Source organism: Crocodylus porosus, unplaced genomic scaffold, assembly GCF_001723895.1.
Source record: "Crocodylus porosus isolate Cpor-Errol unplaced genomic scaffold, CroPor_comp1, whole genome shotgun sequence".
Taxonomy (NCBI): domain Eukaryota; kingdom Metazoa; phylum Chordata; order Crocodylia; family Crocodylidae; genus Crocodylus; species Crocodylus porosus.
Genome location: NW_017728906.1, coordinates 106,652,124 through 106,663,127, shown reverse-complemented (window position 1 = coordinate 106,663,127; position 11,004 = coordinate 106,652,124). Strand labels below are relative to the sequence as shown.

The 11,004-nt window shown below is 45.2% G+C and overlaps 1 protein-coding gene across 6 annotated transcripts in view; it reads left to right on the top strand.

Moving 5' to 3' along the window:
* The window catches only part of FARP1 (FERM, ARH/RhoGEF and pleckstrin domain protein 1), a 330,803-nt gene that overhangs the window by 154,133 nt on the left and 165,666 nt on the right, over window positions 1–11,004 (top strand). The window lies entirely within an intron of this gene.

Sequence of the window (11,004 nt, the reverse complement as noted above, 5' to 3'; positions counted from 1 at the left end):
CAAAAGTTCATACCCCAAGGCCACAGTCAATTGAATTCCAGCTTCTGTAATCAGCATGAGAAAGGCTAAGGCAGGACCGGGGGAGAAAGAAGCGTTGGGCAGTATTTCTTTCTTATCAGGTGCAAGATGCAAGCTGCGCATTTCTAACAAGTGGGCAGTGAATGAGCTTGCTTTGGAAAGTAATTAAAGGTTTCTAACAGTTAAGAGGCATAAAATCCAGGAATGGCTTTCCATACAACAGTGGGGGCAGGGAACCTAATTTATTTCAAGATGGAGCTGCATAAGGTCCCGGAAGGGATATATGGCAGAATAGAATGAACCTGGGCTAGGAACAGATATTCAAAAATCCCAAGCCTGAATTGATTCAATCTTTGCAGGTCAGTCTAACCGGCAGAGATTGAACTGGTTTGCAAGTGGATAGATGTGCCCCTTTCATTCTGGAAATGCAGGCACATGCCAGCAGTAGCCCAGAACCCAAGGGGCACTAGAGCAGCCCTTTGCTTTGACAGGGAAGCTGTGGTGGGTTGGGGCCAGGCCTGGGCATGGATTTAAACCCCAACCTTGGCCTGTAGGTTCCCTTCTGAATTGCATGGAGTTTTTTTTAGAATATGTAGGTATTAAGAACTGGCTGTTTGAATTTTTAATTCATGTTTTACCTTAATCCAGATGATCAGACTAGCCTTTACTCAGTATGACTTGATTTAATGGAATTTAAGAACGAATAGCATGGCCTATTTCATTTGTTGAACTTTTAAGTATAGGGAATAAATGTGGCAGCTCAGAAATCACTGTGTGGTAAAATGTGTGGTTTTTACAGGTGAAAATGTATGACTTTAACAGGGGACAGTGTATGAAGAGCTTAATTCATTGCATCCTGTGATCCCTGTGACATAAATAAACACTGCATCTTATCTATGGTTCTGTTTGTGATAGGTTAAAAGTAAATGGAAAGCTTTTGCCATTTCCATGTGCTTATCATTACAAGACCTTAGATTATGATAGCAAGTACTTAGTGTACTTCCCTGGAGTTAAGAGGAGAGTGAATGGAATGGTATTCTAGGCAAAATGTACTGAGAACTCTCCCTTCTAATGCGAGAGAAGCTATAACCCTAATAGCTTAGAATCCACTAAAAAAGACTTACTACAACTTTGTTATCCTATCTCTAGGGGCCTACCAAATACACAATTTCATGGATTTCACAGAAATTGTGTAATTGGCAGTCTCCTGTGAAATAGCCAGTTCCCTGCGCTTTTTCATGGGGAACCAGCTATGTTAAAAAAACCAGCAGTGAGCCAGCAAAAAGATGTCTCCTAAAAGACTGGGGAGGGGGGAAGGGAGCAAAGATGGGGGGAGGAAAGGCAGGTTGCTCTTCTCCTGAAGGGGGTGGGGAGGAGGAGAGAGTCAGGAAAAGTTCCTGTCTCTGTCTCCAGAAGGTGAGATGGGGAGCAGGAAAATTCCGCTTCTGGGGGGAGTGCAGGGGTGAGGAAGAGAGAGTGCCCTTGCCTTCTGGGGTGTTGGGGGAGGGTTTGTGTGTGTCTGGAGGGGGGCTTCCAGGTTGCTAGGTCTTGGGAGCCTGCTGTGGATGAAGAGAGGGCAGAGGGGACATACAACAGAGCTCCCCTGGGTAGTAGAGTTCACACTGCTCTTGCAGCATTCTGCCTGGGGCCAAGCCCCACCTGGTCATGGTAAAACAGCCTGTACCATGCTCCCACTGGTGCCCACAGCTTGTCTGGGTGCTGCTCTGTGCCCCCTGCCTCCAGTTCCAGAATCTGGAGCTGAACCCTTGCATACCTGCCAATAGTGGCATGGTGTGGTGCAGCAGGAGCAAAAGGAGGAACTACTGCTGGTGGCTGGGAGTGCAGAGCAGTGCCTGGCTGGCTGCAGCTGCCCTGGGGACAGTCTGTTGGAAGCTATTCCTGCTCCTGCTTCTGCCTCAAGACATGGGGGTCTGGCTGCAGGTCATGGGAAAGTGGCCAGGAGCTGAGGCCAGAGCCCCAGTACTGTGGCAGGAGCCACCTGGCTGAAGCTGTTTGCCCACCCGGAACGGCATAACATGGCACGGTGCACTAGGGGCAGGAGCAGCTTCCAGCAGACTGTTCCTGGTGCGGCTGCAGCCAGCCGGCTACTGCTCTGTGTCCCCGGCCTCCAGTAGCAGCTCCTCCTCTCCCTCCTGCTGCACCATGCTGCGCCACTCCCATGGGCACATGGGGGCCCAGCTCCAGATCCTGGAACTGGAAGTGGGGGGAGGGAGCACAGAGCAGCACCTGGCCAGGCTTTTGGCACCAGTGGGAGCATGGCGTGGGCTGCTCTGGCATGAGTGAATGGGGCTCAGCCCCATACAGAGTGCTGGGGCTCCAGCAGCCGGGAGCTGAAGCCAGAGCCTCACATGGTAGGGTAGGGGCCACCCAGCTGAAACTGCTCGCCTGGCACAGCCTTCAAAATGGAGGCCCTGGCCATGATATAGCCATGAAATTTGGGGCCTAGCCATGTTACAGATGTATAATTGGCTGCTGGGGCCAGTGAATTTGGTAGGAATGTACCTATCTCTATTTAGAAATGCTTTGAAAGACACCACTCTCCTATTCGATACCTGAAGTTGAAGAAAATCATACAAACTGTATGAAATAAAAGCAGGCAGTGCTGACATACATTTGTGTTAAACTAACCATACATGAGGTGAATGAAAACTTTTCCATGTGTAAAATGCTCCTAGGAATTGGGAAGTGACAGCCACAGGGCTGACTTTTCACATATGGAAAGATGCCAGGTATAACCAGTGAAAAGACTTATTCAGCTAGCTGTATGAATTAATTCAGCCAATGGGATGTCTTGCATGATACCTCACATTTAAAATTAGGAAACTTGAAGACCTCACTGAAGACAAATTCTGGACTGCAGCTTAAATGCCACCCTTCCAAAAAAAAGGAAAAAAGAAATGTTATGATTGTCCATCTCTTTGATATGGAAGATGCTCAGACACTACAGCTAGGGACAGACATTACACATGATCCTGTTTAAGTGATAAGAAACTGGTTTAAACCTGTAACAGAACAGATGTGCAGTGCACATCAGCCAGTTTGAAAATGGCTGAAACTGGTTTGAGATAAACCTGGTTGAATATAGTATCAGACTTAACTGATTTGGCTCAAACTGGTTTATGCACTATCTGTCTCAGACTCCTTGCTGATTTCAATTAAATCTGGGATGCTGGGGGAGTCTGATGCTTTGCAAGTCTGGGTGGGGTTCTGTTCTCTGCTCCAGCCCAGCAGAATTGGCCACTCCCCTTTGTTTCCTGGCTGCAGCTCTGGCAGAGACTGCAGGTGCCTGCCTGGCTTTCTCCTACTCCCCTCGCCCTCTCTCCCTCTCCAGTCCCTGCTAAGCAACGAACCCTCTGCCTTACACAGACACCTCTCAGCATTAGCTAGCAGACCACGTGCTGGCTATAGCCTGTGCTGTGGCATAGGAGAGAAAGGCAGAAGTTAGCTGGGAGTGTCCCTCTGGTGTTTTCTTAATGGGGTGATAAACACTGTGTTATCAATTCCCTGCTGGGCTGCTCAGGAATGGGGGGAGCCCTTCCCTAACTAGTGTCCTCCCAGGCCCTGGCCACACCCTCTTCAGCTCAGCCCTGTGGAAGGGAGGGCTGCTGTAGTGCCCTCCAGCTTCTAGCCTGAGCCAGTGCAGGCATGTACCTGCACTTTTTCAGTCCAGAGGGGATGTCTGTGCAGTTACAAACCAATTCAGATTAGCCAGGTTAGTCTAACCTGCAAAGATTGAACCAATTCAGGCTTAGGCTTTTTGAATGTCTGTCCCTAGCCTACAGGAATAGGCAGCAGTCCCAGCCACTTAGACAGCTAGGGATCAATATTAAATGTAGACCATAATTACACATTGAATAAGTGAAGGATTCAGAAAGTGTTATTACCACTTCAGAGTTGGTGGCTGTTTTTCACAGAAGTAAGTGGTATTTTTAATTGTGTTCAGTTTTAGCACCATAATCTTCCTTCAGTCTATTCTCAGAAATAATAATGTGTTAGAGTTTACTGATTCACTTAACCCTTGGCCCTCAAGGTAACAGTTAAAGATTATCCATGATTTGGTGTAGTTGAAAATCATAGGAAAAGAGAAGAATTTGCCATTACGGGATCTCTCCACAATTTGAATTTGCATATGTTTAGGACATCTGCTTTTATATAAGTATTTTATTCTGTTATGCTAGTGGGAATCCCCGATTAGCCAGTTAGCAAATTAGACTGTTCCATAGTGTAAAGATACCCAGACTACCTTGGAATTGCTCTACAACAAGAAGAAGATCTGTGTCAGCTAGTGCATCTGTGATGTGCTCCAACTCTAGATGCAGCCTGAATGCATCTCTGAGACCACACCTGTAGGGTGAAAACCTTCTTCCCCAAATCCCTCCCTACCACTGCTTGGCCAATGAGAACCAGTTGAGATGTGCCAGGGGCCAGCTCTTGGCCTGTGGTGCTTCAGCCTTACCTGTCTCACTTAGCCCTTGCCAGCTCTTAACAGAAGGGATTTTGCCAGTCAGAAGCATTTGTCCAGTCATGTACCTCAGAAAAGAGGCTTCTCCTTTCCATGGAATGAGCCGGTCTGTATGGTCAATTGCTCTGGAATCACAGTTAACACTAACAATAAGAGGGTAAATAGATAACAAAAGGATTTATTATTTAAAAAGCCCCAAGAACAAGCATAAGAAACCAGCCATCATATGCTGAGATACAAATAGAGATATGAGAATAAAAAAAACAAGCAAAAGGAAATGTCACAACAATAACTTGAATTTACCCTGCATCTTAAATCCAAGGATGCAGACTCCCCTGCCAGAACCTCTTGCAAGCTCTCCTGTCAGCTGCTTTACTCAGTTTCTGGCCAGAGGGACTCCAGCTTCCCCTGTACCTGGGAAAAATAAAGACAAAACCATTTGAAGCAGACTTAAATACAGTTGCTTATCTCACTATTCACATGTCATTCCTTGGATTCTTGGGAGGCCCATACTGTGCAGAGGTGCCCGTTGACCAGTTCAGAAAACTTTCCTAGTCTAAGACCAGGAGAGTATGTCCTTTCAGACATAAGGACCCAGTATCCTAATAATACTGTCTGTCACTTGTTTCCCCCAATAGTTTGACTAGCCAGGTGTTATTTGTAGAGTCCTTTATTTTAAAATGTAAATTCACTATTGTCCAGCAGAGCCCAGCTCTTGGACCAGGAGCAGGTTCACAAAAGTGACAAGTAAAGGACTCCAGTCAAAAAATGCTAATTCCAATCCATTATTGCTCTTCAGCTACTTAGGATTGGAGCCTTTCCTAGATGTCAGAGAAGCTTATTGTTTACTACTTGCAAGTCATTATCATATTATGCAATCCTGGCCATATAAAATATAAGAAATACATTTTATGTCTAGTATCACAGTACATGTAAGCAGAAGGATGATATGGCTAAATGCAGCTTGATGTTACCTATGTGTTGAGACTACATATATGCCTTATCAGTAGAACAAACTCAAGAAACCGTACAAGATGCCCCATGAACCCCCGTGTTCATGACATTACCCTGCTTCTTGGCAAGTATAGCTTTCATATGGAGTTCCATATTGCTGTAGCGAGATTGCTTCTGGTACCTGACATAGCTCAGTTATTTCTGTGTTGTTCTGTAGCACGGAGGGCAGATGCATCTTTAGTGTCCTTGTTGGCTTAACCCAGTGGTTCTCAACCTATTTAGACTCAAGGCACCCCTTGGAAAATGCCAGGACTTAGTTTTCACTTATGACTACAGAAACATAACCTATTTTCTCACAAAGAACACATCCCAGAATATAATACTCATCTTGTTTTGAAAGGCATAATGAAGAAAAGAAGGTTTTTCAGAGTTATGGCTGCATAGGTGACAGCTGGCTCACTCTCCCGTTCCTACTTAAGTGAAGCTGAAATCCTAGCTGCTGCTGAACACTAGTCTCCATGGGTGGATCTGTGTTTTTGAAAGTAGCTAATAAGTCTCCAAACCTTTTAAATTTGCAAGAGAGCAGACAGGAAAAATGGGCGAAGAAAGGCTAACTTAATTAGTGGATCATCAAAACCATTAAAAAGGAGAGAAAGTCCTTAATACCTCTGGGGTGTTAACAGTGAGCCATTAAGACTCCTTCAGCTACCTGAATAGTAATGCCACAGCTGAGCACTATGGAGCAGGTATCAAAGCAGGGGGTGCTTCTGCCCTGGTAAGACGATCAGCTTCCCCACATAATACACATACCCACATATTAGGGTTATGATTTGGGGGGGGAGGTGGAAAGCACATGTTTTATGTGAGAAAATATGGTAATAGAACAATTCTTCTCTTGCAGAGAGCTCAGAAAGACAATTTTTAAAATTAACACTATGGATTCCCATTTTAAATCTCTGGGTTTACCTTGTAAATCACGTTTGCATTCCTAATACTGCTAACATTGTGTGGCATCCCACACTACCCTTGAAAGGATCTCAGGGCACACCAGGATACAAGGGCACTCTGCTTTAACCCAATAACATTTTCAAATAAGACAAACCACTACCTAATTAATATAGCATTGGTGTGATGTAAACGTCACAAGTCCCTGCTATGGATGCTGATACCAGAAGAGTCAGCATCACGTTTACTCTTTAAGATGGGGTATAATAGGTGCATCACTTAACTTCCTATGTGGATGAGAAACTACAGTTACCATTTCTTGCTTTTTGTTCTGTGGATCAGGCCATAAAGCTGTGTGCTCTAGTCCTGAAGGGCCTGTATTCTGACCTCACAGCTAGACTGATGGGCTGAGGTATTCAAAATGATTCCCTCATAGGGATTAAATTATGTGAGCTACAGATGTAGAGAATAAGATTCCCCTGATGTGAAGACTGCATCATGTACTGATCCTGTCAAAGTTGTCCCTCTGTTTGCTTGGTTTTCATAGAGACAATGGGCTGAGACCAAATGTTTTAAAATGTGAATTTAGAGACACAACTAAATATCCCCACTTTTTTCAGAATAATCTGATTCTAAATCTGCAGCTCCCATTGGCTTCACTGTAATTTGTGGACAGTCACCATTTCTGAAAGTAAGGTTGCTTATGTTTGTGTACAGAGACATGGATGGAAAAGTCTCATTGGAAGTCCCCAGCTTTGGTTCTTGTGCCTTTTGTTCATGCTGTCATTGTCTTCCTTCCTTTGTTCCTTCTCATGTTTGCCTGTATGATCTCCATATCAGGAGTATCCTGATACACAATCCATCTCCCAGTTTGGAAAGCAATAAAATATCTCTGTCAATACATTGTTGGATTTTACTTTTATTTTTCAGGCTGTAGCAGTTGCAGTAGTGGTTGCATTTGTGATACTCCTACAGCATAGAAGACTCAGTCCAAATCTTAGTTTTAATCTGGGTTTTAATTTAAGAATGAGCATCTTGCCCTCCCACTCTCCAGCACAGGAATCTTGTATAATATCTACTTGATATAATCAGACCAGAGATCTTGTACAGTGTGACTTTTCCATAATAGGCTCTTAGAAGCAAGTAAAATCTATGAAAGGTGCAAAAAAGTTTGTTTCCCTCTATCACCACTTGCTCTGCCAGAAAATCCTATTTTGCCAAATCTTGCAGCAATAAACCGGCTCCAGTACTGGGTTGGAGGGAGAGGGAAAGGAGACAGGCATGTGACCAGTAACTGGACATGTTTACATAATTGAATTCTTTGGTTTTGAAAATTATTCTTCTGTTTTTTTCTTTATAAACAAGTACAGTCACAGCTGATGGAAAGTTCAAGACTGATGTAGTATAGGAAAAGAGAGCGCATTAGTTCAATTTACATCTTCAATTTGCACCTTAATTTCACTTTCCAGCTAATCATAAACATGAAGATTCAGCTCCACTGTCCTGACCCTAAGGTGAAACCAAACCCACCTGTTTATGCAGGCAGGACACTGGAACAGTTCTGCTTCCTCCAAGTTCATAGGAGATGAAGGCAACATACTATATTTATACAAATAAAAGATGGCCCTGATTATAAGACAAATTCTCTCAGTAATTGGATTCTAGATATGAAAAATTTATAAATTTGTTATAATTTTTCCAAGTATAGTATCCAATTATTGGAGGTTTGCCTTGAATTTGTTCCCCTCCCACTGCAGCAGCAGGGAAAATCAATTGAGGATTCAAGTACCCCTTTGTCTTCTGCCCTCCACCTTCTTATCTGTGCATTTGCTTCCCCCTCTCCTAACTTTCAGACCCTGCTCTCTCCTTAGGCACATGCAAGCAAGGACTTAATTTGTAAAATAAATTAATAACCTTGAAATTAAACCCAGCTGTAGCGATTTGCATATAGTACCTATAGTCTTAGTTCATCCAGAATTGATGCATGTTATGTTATTCTTAAAACTACTGAAAGTTTTTGCACAGGTACTCCATAAACTCACTTTTGAGCAGAACTTTAGCACCTACTTGTATGTAGTAAAAACTATGCTTTTTTAATATTTATTTCTATCTAGATCTGGATTTAGATCTAGAGATATCTAGATATCTGTACCTCTAACAAACTGTCTTGTTATAGCTGTGGTTCACTTGATAGTCCAAAACACACTTTTACAGTTATACTATTCTTAATCCTATTACAAAGACCACACTGCGCACCTGCACTCCTGCGTTCCTATGTACCTGTGTATCCATCACTGCCCCTTGAAACCATCACAGTTACACAAAGGACTACCTCAGTCCCCTCCCCTCCCCTTTCCTCCCTCCCAACTCCCCCATCCTGTTTGATCAGACTTTTCACTTGTCATAGTCATCGTAGTCATTATAATCATCCTCATTCAGAAGGCTCCCCTCTGAAAAGTCTATGCTAGTCTCCTATCTCTTTCCCATCCTCTTCTACTGTCTTCCTGTAGTACCAGTATATCTCACTCAGGCCCACCCTAATACAGTCCTTGACTGAGAGGTCTTCCACAGGGCATTTCTGAAACAGGAGATGAATTGGTCAAAGCAGGCTGTTGGGGCCTCTTGCTGCTTTGTCAAGTGTCCATATAGAACTGTGCCTCTGGTCAGGGTTATGAACCCTGTCACCACTAGCAGTACACAAACTCTCTTCCACACCTCTCTGGCATATGGGCAGTCCCAGAAGAGATGGCTGATTATTTCTGCCTCCCCCTAGCTTTTCTGGGCCAGTTGGATGGGCCTTTTTGCCCTGGGCTGTGTATCCATGCCTGCAGGAGCAGTGTCTGGTGGGTTGCCTGCTAGTTCCAATCTCTGTGCTCCTTCTGCTGGTTTTTGTGGAAGACTTGCTTCCCCATAGCCTGGCAGGTGTCACCAAGTAGTTGGGCCTATGAGCAATATGATATGTCTTGCCCTTACCACCTCTTGCATCTTGCAGTGGTTCTCCAGCGTCACAAGGGTCTTATTGTGCAGTTTGTATGTCCCAGCAGCATTTCAGGACCTTGTAGAATCATAAGGACTCCATGGTTGATGGGCTCTGTTGGTTGCCATGTACACCTGTCAGTGTCACAGTAGTTGTCCAAAACTCCTCTAGGGATAACAGACACCTGGTGGGACTCCACCCATGACTGGACCACAGGTATTGATGGCTATGCCCTATACAGGAGGAATCGAGTGGACAAAAGGGGCGGGGGTGTAGCTCTCTATGTCAAGGAGAGCTACGCGTCCCTGCAAGCCGACATTGGCTCCCAGGGTGGATGACTAGAGATGCTCTGGGTTAAAATCTGTGGGGAGCACGGCACAGGGGACACAATGGTGGGAGTCTACTACAGACCTCTGACTCAGGATCAAGAGCTTGACCAGGAATTCGCCAGGGAATTGACTGAGGCCGCACAGTCCTGGTGCATGGTTGTCATGGGAGACTTCAACTACCCAGACATTTCATGGGAAGAGTGCTCAGCCAAATCTGAGCAGTCACAAAGGTTTAGGAGAGGGGGAAGCGAATCCACTCTCGTGCATGGATGAGCTTTATCTGATGCAAGAAGTCGATGGGCTGACGAGAGGTAAAGCGCTGCCAGAACCAGGTCAAGCAACAGGGGGTGACCTAATCAGCAACCTAATGATCGAAGGGAAGCTGGGTGACAGTGACCATGAGCTGATCACCTTCAACATCTGCTGTAAAGCTGGCAAGTCAGTCAGCAATACAGAAGTCGTCAACTTCAGGAAAGCTGACTTTGACAAGCTCAGGAGGCTTGTCAGGGAGGCCCTAAAGGGCCACAACCCAAAAGGGGAGGGGAGTTCAGGATGAATGGTTGCTCCTCAAAGGAGTGATCCTGGATGTGCAAGCAAAGTCTATCCCATATTGGAGGAAAGGCAGCAAAAGGGCACAGCAGCCCGCTTGGCTCTTCAGGGAACTAGTGGACCTCTTGCGTCTAAAAAGAAAGACCTACAAAGGATGGAGGACTGGATCCACCTCCAAGGAGGAATACTCTGCACTGGACCAGACCTGCAGGGAGTGAACCAGGAAAGCCAAGGCTGCGATGGAACTCTGACTAGCTACAAGTATCAAGGACAATAAAAAGTCCTTTTTTAGATATGTGGGGAGCCGGAGGAAAAACAAGGGCAACATTGGACTCCTGCTAAACCAGATGGGACACCTGACAACTGATGCCCAGGAAGAAGCCGACTTGCTAAATGGGTACTTTGCATTGGTCTTTCACCAGTCCCATGGGACAGGGAGGCCTGGGTGAGAGAGATTCCTTACCCCCCATAAATGCTGACCTGGTGAAGGAGCACCTTGAGAGGCTGGACACCTTCAGGTCAGCTGGCCCTGACAGTTTACACCCCAGGGTACTCAAGGAGCTGGCTAGCATCATAGCTCAGCCCCTGGCACAGATCTTAGAGAACTTCTGGTGCTCTGGTGAAGTGCCTGAAGATTGGAAGAAGGCCAATGTGGTGTCTGCCTTCAAAAAAGGGAGGAAAGTGGATCTGGCAAATATCAGCCTGACCTCTATCCTGGAGAAGGTCTTAGAAAAGATTATCAAAGAGGC